The sequence below is a fragment of the Hemicordylus capensis genome, chromosome 1 (assembly GCF_027244095.1).
Source record: "Hemicordylus capensis ecotype Gifberg chromosome 1, rHemCap1.1.pri, whole genome shotgun sequence".
Taxonomy (NCBI): Eukaryota; Metazoa; Chordata; class Lepidosauria; order Squamata; family Cordylidae; genus Hemicordylus; species Hemicordylus capensis.
This window is the reverse complement of record NC_069657.1, coordinates 233,636,849-233,648,442: the sequence shown is the minus strand read 5'-3', so window position 1 is coordinate 233,648,442 and position 11,594 is coordinate 233,636,849. Positions and strand designations below refer to the sequence as shown.

At 44.9% G+C, this 11,594-nt stretch overlaps 1 long non-coding RNA gene across 1 annotated transcript; it reads left to right on the top strand.

Annotated features, from left to right (window-relative positions):
- The first annotated feature begins 379 nt into the window (after window positions 1-379).
- On the top strand, window positions 380-8,881 carry LOC128341093 (uncharacterized). The gene is made up of 3 exons (XR_008314203.1): window positions 380-487; window positions 6,418-6,578; window positions 8,313-8,881. It is a non-coding gene; the product is annotated as an uncharacterized LOC128341093 (long non-coding RNA).
- The last annotated feature ends 2,713 nt before the right edge of the window (window positions 8,882-11,594 follow it).

Genomic DNA, 11,594 nt, shown 5'->3' with positions numbered 1-11,594 from the left:
AGATCTCAACATGAATATCACAAGCCACTGCACACGTAACCATGACAGTGCCTGCAACGAGGCAAGAAAGGATGCATCTTGTCAAGAGAAACGCACACCACCTGCATTCAAGGGTGCAACTGGGGGGGGCAGCAGGCAGGGCACGTGCCCTAGGCACCACTGAGGAGGGGCCACCACACCAGTTCCTGCCACCCCCACCCCATTGCCCACCGGCCCTGCCCCAGGGCCCCTCAGCCACTTGCCCTCCTGCTTGCCTTGCCCTCCGGCTCTGGCCTAGGATCCGAGCCGCCTGCAAACTGCAGAGAGCTCTTTTTCTCTCCCCGCCTCTCAGCTGATTGGCAGGTGGGCGGGGCTTCCAGAGAGGCCTCCGTGTAGGCCTCCCTGAAGCCTGAACTTGGCATTCCCCCGCAAGCCGGGAAGGAGGCAGGATGGAAGAGTTCTCTGCAGCAGACTCTCTGCCCAGACCATCCAACACAGCTTTTGCAAGGTAGACTGTGAATTCCTTTTTGTGGTTACCCTCCCCCCACCCCAGGTATGTAGGGATCTGCTTGCCATAGGGCTTTGATATGGGGGGAAACGGGGGGAGACTGAGAAGTCTCTGAATATTTAATTTAAAGCAGATTGAAAAATTTCTGGCTTTTTACTATCTAAAAAAGCCTGTTGCTTGTTTCATGGCAGAAAATTACAAAAACTTCTGGAACAAACAATATTATATTCATTCATTCATGTATAAATGCACTTATGTTCAAGCTGTTTTGCAACCCAGAAGGTCTGAGTGAGAACTGTGAAGCATGTCTTGTGCTTTTATTTTATTTTATTTTATTGTGTGTGAACTGCTCCCCAATAACTCGCAGGGACTTCAGGGTCAATCTGGCCAACATGTGAATGCAGCACCTCCATTCCAGAGGAGATGTGTGTTAAAGGGCTTTAAAAGCCTCGTGTGAAAAACCTCCTGGAATCAAACTTTACTGAATTTGTTCAAGAATTCTGAGAAAACAAACATAGGCTCACCCTGCATAGTTGAAAGTCTCCTTTGCTAATCTGCAGCGAGGAGGCCATTTTAATAATTAGTGTTTCTGGTGTGTTCTAGGCATTAAAAGTAGCACAAATATATAGTACTCAATGTATATCACTGTATTCAGTGAAATGTATTTCCAGGCAGCATACTTATTTTGAAATATCAGACTGAAATCCTTGGGGGCCTGGGGTGTGTGGAGGCCCTGGACTTTGAGGGGCTGGGGGCCCATTTTAAAATCTCATCTTGGCCCATTCCAACCTTGCTATGCCCCTGGCGGTCTCTACACATGGGTTTCTGCACAACACCTGCACAGAAGAAACTTCCATGTAGAAAATGTGTCTCTTGTAAACTGACCTTGAATTTTCCATCCATGACTGGGATATCTGAGAGTTAGAATCAATAATAAAAGAACAGCACACTGCTTGTGACGGGAAGGGGCAAATTACAACGATTTCTTAGTCGGGCAGGGGCTTGTTTTGGCCCTGGCAGAACTTGGTTGTCTGCTCCTGTTGAAAATTCCTCTATCTGGTGTGGCAAACTAATGTATCCTCCTCCCTCCTGGTGTCAAAGTAAGCACTAGTGTGGTGAATGCACATATACCCATCATGAGCCAACAGTCATCATAAGACAAAGGCTGGCAGGAATCATTCACTGGTTTATAGACACACACACACACACACACACACCACCACCACCTTCTTCCCCTATTTTGCTAGTGGCTATTTGGGCAGGTGATCCTCTAGTCTAGGACAAAGTCATGTTTTTTAAAAAGCATGATATGAGACAGAGAAAATGACACTTGGAATCCTCACATAACTCCTGACTGTTGTTCTAAGTCTTTTACAGAGATGGCTCATGTTTTCAGGTTTTGATCAACAACCATGTCTAGATGGTACAGTGTTCCTTTTAACAAGGATTTCCAGATATTGTTGACTACAAGTCCCATCATTCTGTTTGGACAAGGGCGCAATTTCAGTGCTTGCCCTAGGCGCTATTTCCCCTAGATACGCCTCTGTTAGAGAAAGCAAGAACAAAAGGAGTCATAGGTTTGATATGATACAGAATATTACATGAACTCCAGACTTTTACTATATGGAATTTAACAAGAGACCTTCCCAACATGGAAAATGATAAGGTCCTCTGAAAATGGGCAGCAGTAATGGCAACGCTGTCTGCGCCTTCTTCCATGCTATGCACAGGGATTATTTATTTTATTATTCCATTTCATTTTTGTACCGAGGAACATTGTACTGAGAAGTCAAGTGTGGTCTGAAGTAGTATAGCCAGAGATGTGTTTAAAACTATCTAAGAATCGGTTTGGGCCATGGTGCTTATAAGTGGCAATAATGAGAGAAGAGATGTAAAGAATGCTGCTGCTTAGAGGGAGCATTAGGTGAAATAGGGGGCTGTTCTCATGACCCTAACAGGGTTGGAGGAGTACCCTGCCAGGGTAGAACCGTGCACACTAGGGACTGGTCCGGCACCGAGGGGGGGTCTCCCTTTAAGGGCGGGGGGGGTAGAACTTACCCCTCCCGCCGCTCTTCCCCCTCCGGCGCTTTAGTTTTCAGCGAAGTTTTTGGGGTGGCAGCGTTCCTCGCTGCCGCCCTGCCCCCGTCGTCGCCTGGCAGTCTTCCGAAGAGCAGTACGCATGCGCGTGCAGTGGCGCACGTGCCTGTTGCTGCTGTGTGCGCTCACGCCGCCTACGTCACACGCACGCTGTGTGTGACATAGGCGGCGCGCACGCATGGCGGTGACAGGCGCGAGTGCACCGCCGTGCGCGCATGCGTACTGCTCTTCGGAAGACTGCCAGGCGATGACGGGGGCAGGGCGGCAGCGAGGAACGCTGCCACCCCAAAAACTTTGCTGAAAACTACAGCGCTGGAGGGGGAAGAGCGGCGGGAGGGGTAAGTTCTACCCCCCCACCCTTAAAGGGAGACCCCCCCTCGGTGCCGGACCGCCAGACCGGTCTGGCTCCGAACCGGTCCGGAGGCCTCCAACATGGCCTCCAGACCGGTTCGTGCACATCCCTAGTACACACTCCCAATCAGTGGTCATGTGTTTGCAAAGATCAAGGTAGGAGATGGGGAGAGTGATTGTGTGGGAGCTTTTATTTCAGCAGGAAGTGTGTCCCAAAGCTTCGGTGCAGCAATGGAGAAGGCCCGTCCCTCTGTAGCCGCCAGACAAACTGGTGGCAACTGCAGATGAACCTCTCCAGATGATCTCAATGGGTGGTGTGGTGAGGTACCTAGCAAAGAAGGTGTTCTCTTAAATACCCAGGGCCCAAGCTGTTTAGGGCTTTATAGGTTATAACCAAAACCTTGTATTTTGCCCAGAAACTTATCAGCAACCAGTGTATTGGTAGCATCCCAGACCAAACTTTCTGATGATCTCTCCCAGTGGTTGCATGTAGATATTAAAAAGCATTGGAGACAGTATGAAGCCTTATGGCACCCTACACTCCAGCTCTCGCTTTTCAGAACAACCATCTCCAAGTGACACCATCTGGAATCTGCCAGAGAGGTAGGAATGGAGCCACTGTAAAACAGTGCCACCCAATCCCACCTCCTTCAAGAGACCCAGCAGGATACCATGGTCAATGGTATCGAAAGCCGTCGAGAGATCCAAAAGGATCAGCAGAGTCACACTCCCTCTGTTGATCGCCAAGTGGAGATCATCCATCAGGCCGACCAAGGCAGTCTCAATCCCTTAGCCCACCCAAATGCCAGTCTGGAAAGGATCTAAATAACTGGTGACACCCAAAACTGCCTGGAGCTGAGAAGCAACCACTCGCTCAATCACCACATTAGTCTATTCTGCAGCTATATGGGGGGAAACTCTCTCGGGACTGGTTTGGGGAGAACAGAGGCTAAGAAGTCTTCATTTCCCTTTGCCCAGAATAATAGTGAGCCTCTGTCTGCTAGCCTACACATATTAAGAAGGGTATGACATGATAAAAAAGCTATGTTACTGGCAGAGCTTGGCACTTTCTAATGCATTTGCTAACCAGAGACTTCAGCCTAAACATCTGAAGCTTGTAAAGTTTCAGGTTTTCCCTTGAAGTCCACACAGTTCTCTGGAAAAGATTCTAATGCTAGCTCTGTGCTGCAAATGACTAACTGAGAGCAAAGGAATTGTCATGCACGCTTATGGTATATAGAGCATACCCATTGCTGATTCTTGGGGAGAAGAAAAGGACCACAGGCGTCGTAAAACACATTTCCCACTTATTCTTGCTGGGAGATGGGCAGGCAATGGATACTTATAGCCACACAACATTAGTAACTTGATACAGCTGTGTCTAGGGGTGTGCATGTAACTGGCTGGTTCACTTCGGTCCGGCACCCCCTCGAACTCCCCACCCCACCCCTAGTTCTGTCCATGGGGGTTCGCAAGGTTTTTAAAAATATATATATTTATTTTTTTACACTTACCCCCTCTGGGGGATATTCGGAGGTGGCTGATGGGGGTGTCTGCAGAGATTTTCCTTTCCCCCGCTGGCCTCCCTTATTTAAAAAACCGATCATGCCCAGGCCACGCAGAAACCAAAGAGCAGCCGAATGGCCAATTTTTAAAGTAAGGGAAGCCAGCTGAGGGAGTGGGAACCTCCATGGACCCCACCACCACCACCTTGGACAACTCCCCCGGAGGGGATAAATGTAAAAAAACAACACAAAAAACTTTTTAAAAAACCTCGTGAACCCCCAGAGTGGTTTGATCCGGGTTCAGACCGAACAGGTCGAACCTGCTTGCACATCCCTGGCTGTGTCCAGGTTCAGAAGCAAGATGCTTCTGAATACCAGTTGCAGGGGAGCAGCAGCACAAAAGCAGGGCTTTTCTTGTATTCTTAACCATAACCCTGGGAGGGCTTTCTTAGGTGGTGAGAAAGGTCCTGGGGGGAGCAAACTTGCCTTGTACCCTCCACCAGATTCTGCCTCTTTCAGAACCAAACTAGACATTACACAGCAGACACATGAATAGCCTCCTGCCCCTTTTTATTTGCTTAATTTACAGAAACATCCTGGAAGAGGCTGCCAGTTTGAGCCAAGGTACACTGGGCAGGGGGCTGCTTAACCCTTTCCCTCACACACAGTTCATCTGCTTGACATCACTCTCCCTGAACTGCATTTCTTTCTGTGGGGGGAAAGATATGGGGATGCATGGAAGTGAATTTGAATTGGTGACAGCAAGAAGGGAGCAGCTCCAGTTTTTCTTGCACTCTGGATCGAAGCCTCCAAGGCTACTTTTCAGTAAGTGCTGAGAACACCCGCATGTCTGCTTTGTAGCATCTAGTTTACCAGAACTACTCTGGAAGTTAGAGCCTTCAAGGACCTCTTGCCCTTGACCCTTTTATGTTAAATTAGGGCACAAATTTATGAGAAAACTCTTAATCCTCCTGCAGGATTGGTGGTACACACCTTACCTTTGCATTCATTAACATTCCAAGGATGATCTAGGATATTTTTGCTCCTCAGAGGTATCTGTCCCAGGTCAGTTCAGCAGTTTTGTTCTCTGGAGGCAGAACAAAGCATATCCTGTTTACAAAGCTTTTCTGGCTGGATCCAAACAGCTGCTAGCAATTAGGATTCTTTCATGGCTGTTCTTGCCCCAGCCTCCCCCTCTAACCCCGCCCTGCCCCTCCTCATCCCTCATTGACATGGGAGATACAAACCTTTCACTCACGGCTTTTTACTAGCACAAATGTAATGCGAAGGCAATCTGGACTTAAAGTGCCCAGAGTTTATGCTAAATGTACACCACAGTCTTAATAAGGAATACATGATTACAAAACTTATGTTTATAAAAATGCAGAAGGGAGATGTTGGACCATAAGAGGAAAACTATTTGCGATTTCTTTCAATTCAGTTTTACAGCTATTGAATGCAGAAGCCTTGCAGCCCAAGTGGGACACATTTCTTATTTTCAAGAGTACTGTTGGTTTAGCTACTATGTAAGATAACATGTTAAGGTAGACACTGCTTGAATTATCTAATATATAAAAGCAAGACTGTCTTTTTTCGGTTTGGGCAGATCAGGAAAAGTCACCGACAGCCAATGACTTTGGCCTAACAAAGCTGGTGGTGTCATTGCAAAGATATAAATGCAACCAGCTGAAGTTTACATGGAATAAAACAAAAGAGTACATTTGCATTGACTGTTTATTTCTATGAGACCAAGCCCAGAATCCACCTCTACCACAGCAACCCAATTTTTATCTACATTAAACTAACACAGGAACATCTGCAGTAATTCCAGGCTGTCTTGGATGTAAGTATGTATTTCTGTTGATTGCCAGAGCACTGAGAGCAGACAGCCATCCCACAGCTAAGAGAAAAGATTTGCATCCTCTGGTTTGAACCTCTTTATCATCTTTCTTCCTCTTCTTCTTCCTCTTCTTCCAGGCCTGGGCAGAAACAGTATCCATTCCCATGCCATGTTTTCTAAGCCTGCAAGTCAGTCAGCAGCACCTATTGTTTCCATGCTTGAGAAGTCTGAAATCCATTTCGTGTTTACGTCCTAGAGAGAGCAGCATTTCTAGATGCCAAGGAACATGGACTCTCAGGTAACCTTTAGAAACTAAACATGAAATATAATTATGGATGGAGAGATGCAAGGTTCAGAGGAATAAAAAGGAAGGGAATATAGAACAACCACATTGTTGTCCAGAACAAGCTATGCATCAAACTAGGAGAAAACAGTTGTTTTAAATTCCTGTTGAATAGTGCATGCCACAAAAGTGAATGACAAAATTAGCATGGGAATAAAACAAGGAACAGAATATCTATATATATATTTCTCTAAGACGTACCCATCGCTAATCCCATCTGTGGCAGCTCTCACAAGAGTTCGCAAGTAAGCTGCCAGGAAAAAGCAACCAGGAGAGAGAAACGGCTAAGAGAAAGAGGCGACGGGGAAAGCGCCATGGACGGATGGGCGACAGAAAGAGGCAGCAGGGAAAGCAGCACCAGGGAAAGCTCCGAGGACAGATGGGTGAGGGAAAGCGGCAGCTGGGAAAGCACTGAGGATGGATGGGCAAAAGAAAGAGGTGACATGGAAAGCAGTAGCGGGGAGGGGAGCGGCAGAGGGGTAGGGTGGGGAAAGTGGCAGGGAAAGAAAGCGACAGAGGGGGGAGGAGAAAGTGGCGGGCAGGCAGGTGGCCTGAAGTGGTCCAAGAATGGGGGGAAGAGCTGAGGGGGGAGGACCGTGAATGAGGGAGGGGGGCCGAGAAAGACGGGCAAATTAGAGGCACAGATGCTCTGCGCCAGCTAGTAAACAAAAATAGACAAATGCTCCCAGCTGAAGGAAAGAAGCAGACATAAGTTTGAAATGCGTATGAACTATGATTCACTATTAAAGAAAAAGCCCAAAGCCACATAATTCACATGCAGATTAGATGTAATAATCTGTCCTAAACTATGGCATAGGAATCCTGGTCCAAAGAAAGGCTGTGCTGCATCAACAACAGCAAAAATATAGAGATAGGGTTGCATGGCATGTTTTTATAAACAGACTGTCAGGCAGAAATCAAGAGAAAAAAATTAAAGCTTTTCCTGGTCCAGAGTTAAAGTGATAGGAAGCTTCATCTTGTCAATTTCTGCTTGAAGGCCACCTGTTGGGAGCAGGGCCAGTAAAATGTAGTTGGTAGCTCTAGAGGACAGGTTAAGTGGAAGTGATGTAAACAGGGATGGAGACTGAGTTTTATACCCTGCAGAGCTAGGCAAAGAATACAGATTTTCTGTCTTGGGAATGATAACATTTTGGTTCTTGTAATATCAGGAGCATTTGTACTAGCTTAGGGATGCAGACAAACAAACTGAAAAATAAATGCTGGACTGGGTGTCTGGCCACAGGTCTCTAGCTACAGTGGTGGTTCAATAGCAAGAAAAAAAGCCACCCCACTTCCCCATTCTTGCAAATCCCTTTGCATACTTCCCTCATGAGCAGCAGGAAGCTACAGTTAATACAACAAAACATTCCGACAATGCCACACACTTTAAGCGAATAATTTCCTTGCACTTGGGAAATCATTTCCCAGTTTATCTGGGATCCATCCACTTTGTCTCACCTGCGTCCTGTGCTGACGCAGTTTGGATGCTGTAAACCCAAACATCCAAACGCAGAATGTTTATTGAAGAGAGGTCTTGTTAGTATTGCCAAATTGAACAAACATCCACGTGTCGCATACATTTGATTAACTGGTCATCCTGGTAGGCATTTGGTCTTCATTCTATGATAGCTTTAACAGGCCATTTGCTGATCATGCCATTAAAATATCAATGCATTTCTTTCTCTATAGGGTCATTTCTCTTGCCCAAACATCGTAACTTCATTTCACTGGAAGATTGCCAACACATTGGAATAACTTGTAAGAGCATATATGATGTTCAATCAAAATAAGAAAGATGGAGTTCTTTGCAGATGGAGTTCTTTTCCCTTTCTAAATAAAGACATGGACCTAGGCCCAGCAGCCATTCTAGAGACCACACTGTTATCAGCCTTGCTAGCTGTGAATCCTGGAAGCAGCTTTTCAAAAATACTTTTGCTGGAGTTGTTATGCATCTTTCGTTTCTGCTCTCTAAACTCTCTGTGCCAGTTTTTAAAGAAGTTTAAATATGCTGCTAAAGAGATCAACTGCTTAACATGTCTCCAGATCACATTAACTAATGGAGAGTTTTACTAACTGAGAACCTTTCATCAAGTTCATCATGATTTACCATGGGGAAATGTAGAGCTACCACTGCCTTTCTAGTCCCTTTCATTTATGACATTCCTGCCAAGTAAAATCTGAGTGCTTGAATCATGACTTATAAAAGGAAATGACCAATTATTAAGCCAGATCTTCAGCCCCACTGCGTTATAGTACTCTGGCAGCTCAAAGCAAAAGAGTGTGTCCAGACCCAGTCCTTGCTGTATTTTATTTCATATTTCATTGTCCGGGTGCTAATCTCTGTGTGCTTGCCAAAACTGAGGGTGGAATTTTGAGATGGAATTGCGAAGTAGTCAGACTTAGGCTTTAGGAATGTGCACAAATCAATTTTTCTGATTCGATTTGTGCCCAGAACAAATCACCCCTGATTTGTTTTGTGTCCAAATCTACCCCCTCCAAAGCACCCCAGATTCGATTTGTATTTGCTTTGATTCAATGTGGATTCAGACATATTTGGACCACTTAACAAGGTCCTAGGGGCACCATGTTTGGGTGGTGGGGAGGTCCCCATGGGTGCCACCTACCACCCAAATTTCAAGACAGTGGGACACTTGGTTGGTTTTTAATGAATTTTTTTATGTTTTTACTGATTTTGAACATTTCTGCCATATGAAACAATGGGAATTCGAAGCTGCCATATCCTAACCCTAACACGGATCCCCAGCTTTCATTAAAAAAAAAAAAAAAAAAAAGCTAAGCTCTAGCCCCTGTAGAAGTGGAATTATGGAACAAAATGCACAGTCATTATTTTTCAAGTGTTTGGATTCTTTGGTGTATAATAACTTTTCCTCATAATGAATCCCTATGAGGATTCATTGCACACCTTCATTTCTTCTGTTCATTTTGACTGTCACTGGACAGTGCCAACTGTCAACTGCCATGTGCCAACTACATCCCCACCACCACTTGCAAGGCAGTGGAGTAGTCATTTTAATTTTTAGGAATATTGAAATGTTGAGATTCTTTGGTGTCTAATAACTTTTCCTCACAATGAATCACTATGAGGATTCATTATACGCCTTTGTTTCTTCTGTTCATTTTGACTATCATTGGACAGTGCCAACTGTCAACTGCCATGTGTCAACTACCCCCCCCACACACAGACTCACTAGGGTATTCAGTTTACTTTTTAGGCATGTTTGAAGTGTTTAGATTCTTTGGTGTCTTCATTACACACCTTCATTTCTTCTGTTCATTTTGACCCCACTGATTTGCAGGTGGGGGTGGGGAATTAGTGGCATCCCATGTTCCAACTTGTTGGGAATTCTCTCTGGTAAGAGAAACCCTTTTTCATTATAGCAGAGTGCACAGAGGCACAACACAGTGGAATTTGGTTAGGCATGTGAGTATGCTGAGAGTAAAGTAACTTGGAGCCAGTTCATAATTTCAAATCAATATAAATGGTATTTATTAGAGAACTCCATTCTAGATAGGAAAGTGAGGAGTTAGGATCTCTAATCTAGCTAGCTAGCTGGATACAGATGGATTCTGCATCTCTGCACACATGGTGCAGGGGAGAGGAGCTTGCATGTTGCAAGGTAGAAGGAACAGGAAGAGAAAGGGAAGAGGAAGAAGGGAGATAGGAAGTGCAAAGCAGGAAGGAAGGAAGTTATTCCCTAAGAGTAGCAATCTACATTCTAAAGTGATAGATCAGTAGAAAAGGGATGACCAATGTCTTGACCCTCTAGCCCTCTGACTCACTTGTCTGTCCTCCTGTGTCACTGAGACAAGAGACAGCGCAAAGTCCTTCACTTCCAACACAACTACCCAGCAACCCACAAGCCACTGGGTATATTTTAGGAATTTTTGAGGTGGGATCCGAGCCTCAAATCGATTGAAATCAAATCAGGCGCGATTCGATTTGTAACCGAATCTAGCCAATGAATCACCCAAATCAGCTAGATTTGGGTACAAATCGATTTGTCGAGAATCAATTTGCACATGCCTATTAGGCTTAGCTTCTGTGCAAAGAAAATGGAAGGCAAAGTTAACAAAGTGGTTGACGTACTGCACAATGTTTCATCTGCCTTGTAAAGCAATGTGTGCAGAATGGTTAAAGAGCACTCTTGCACAAGTGTGGGCAATTGCACAAATTTAGTTGCATGATTGACGACCATTATTTCCAATTGCCATTGACTGTGCGACTGCATGTGCACAATCTCCCACTGTACACTACTAAAGAGGTGTTTTTCATCTACCCACCTCAGGATCCAAGATGGAATTTCACTCTCCGAATCTGGAGTTGCAGCTTTCCCCCAGAGGATTCTAGGCCAGGAATAATTCTTCTATGCCTGGAGCAGGCCTAGAAAGGTCTCTTAGGGAGCACTTTGTACTAGGCAAACTGGAGACATATTTTCCACAAACGGGTAGCATGAAGGTTATTTCCCTCAAATAATAATGGTAAAATCTATCATTCCAAATTGGCTAATCCACTAGAGTTACAATCACAATATTAACATCATTCCCATCATCCTTATCCAAACATGGTGTGAGCGTACCTTGGCTTCTAGAAACCAACTATATTTAATAAATAGTTTGAACCCCGAGTGGATGAAACAGGACCCAAGTGACTCAATGAAAGTAATTGTTTTCTAAGCTTGGAGGAGTGCCAGTCATTCCTTTCTCTGTCGTTTTCCATAAGACGGAGACATTTATAATTCAAACTCTATATGAGCAAAGTCTACAAACAATACAAAATCATTAGAATGAAAAGTGAGCTCTGCTTTGAAATTTTCATGAGACAAATAGTTTATTAAAATGTATTCATAAAATAATATTAATGTCCACATTGCTGATATACTTAAGTCATCTGTATATTCCAGCTGAATTTTGTTGTGGCAGCTAGTGTTATGGGAAAAAGTAACTCTGTAT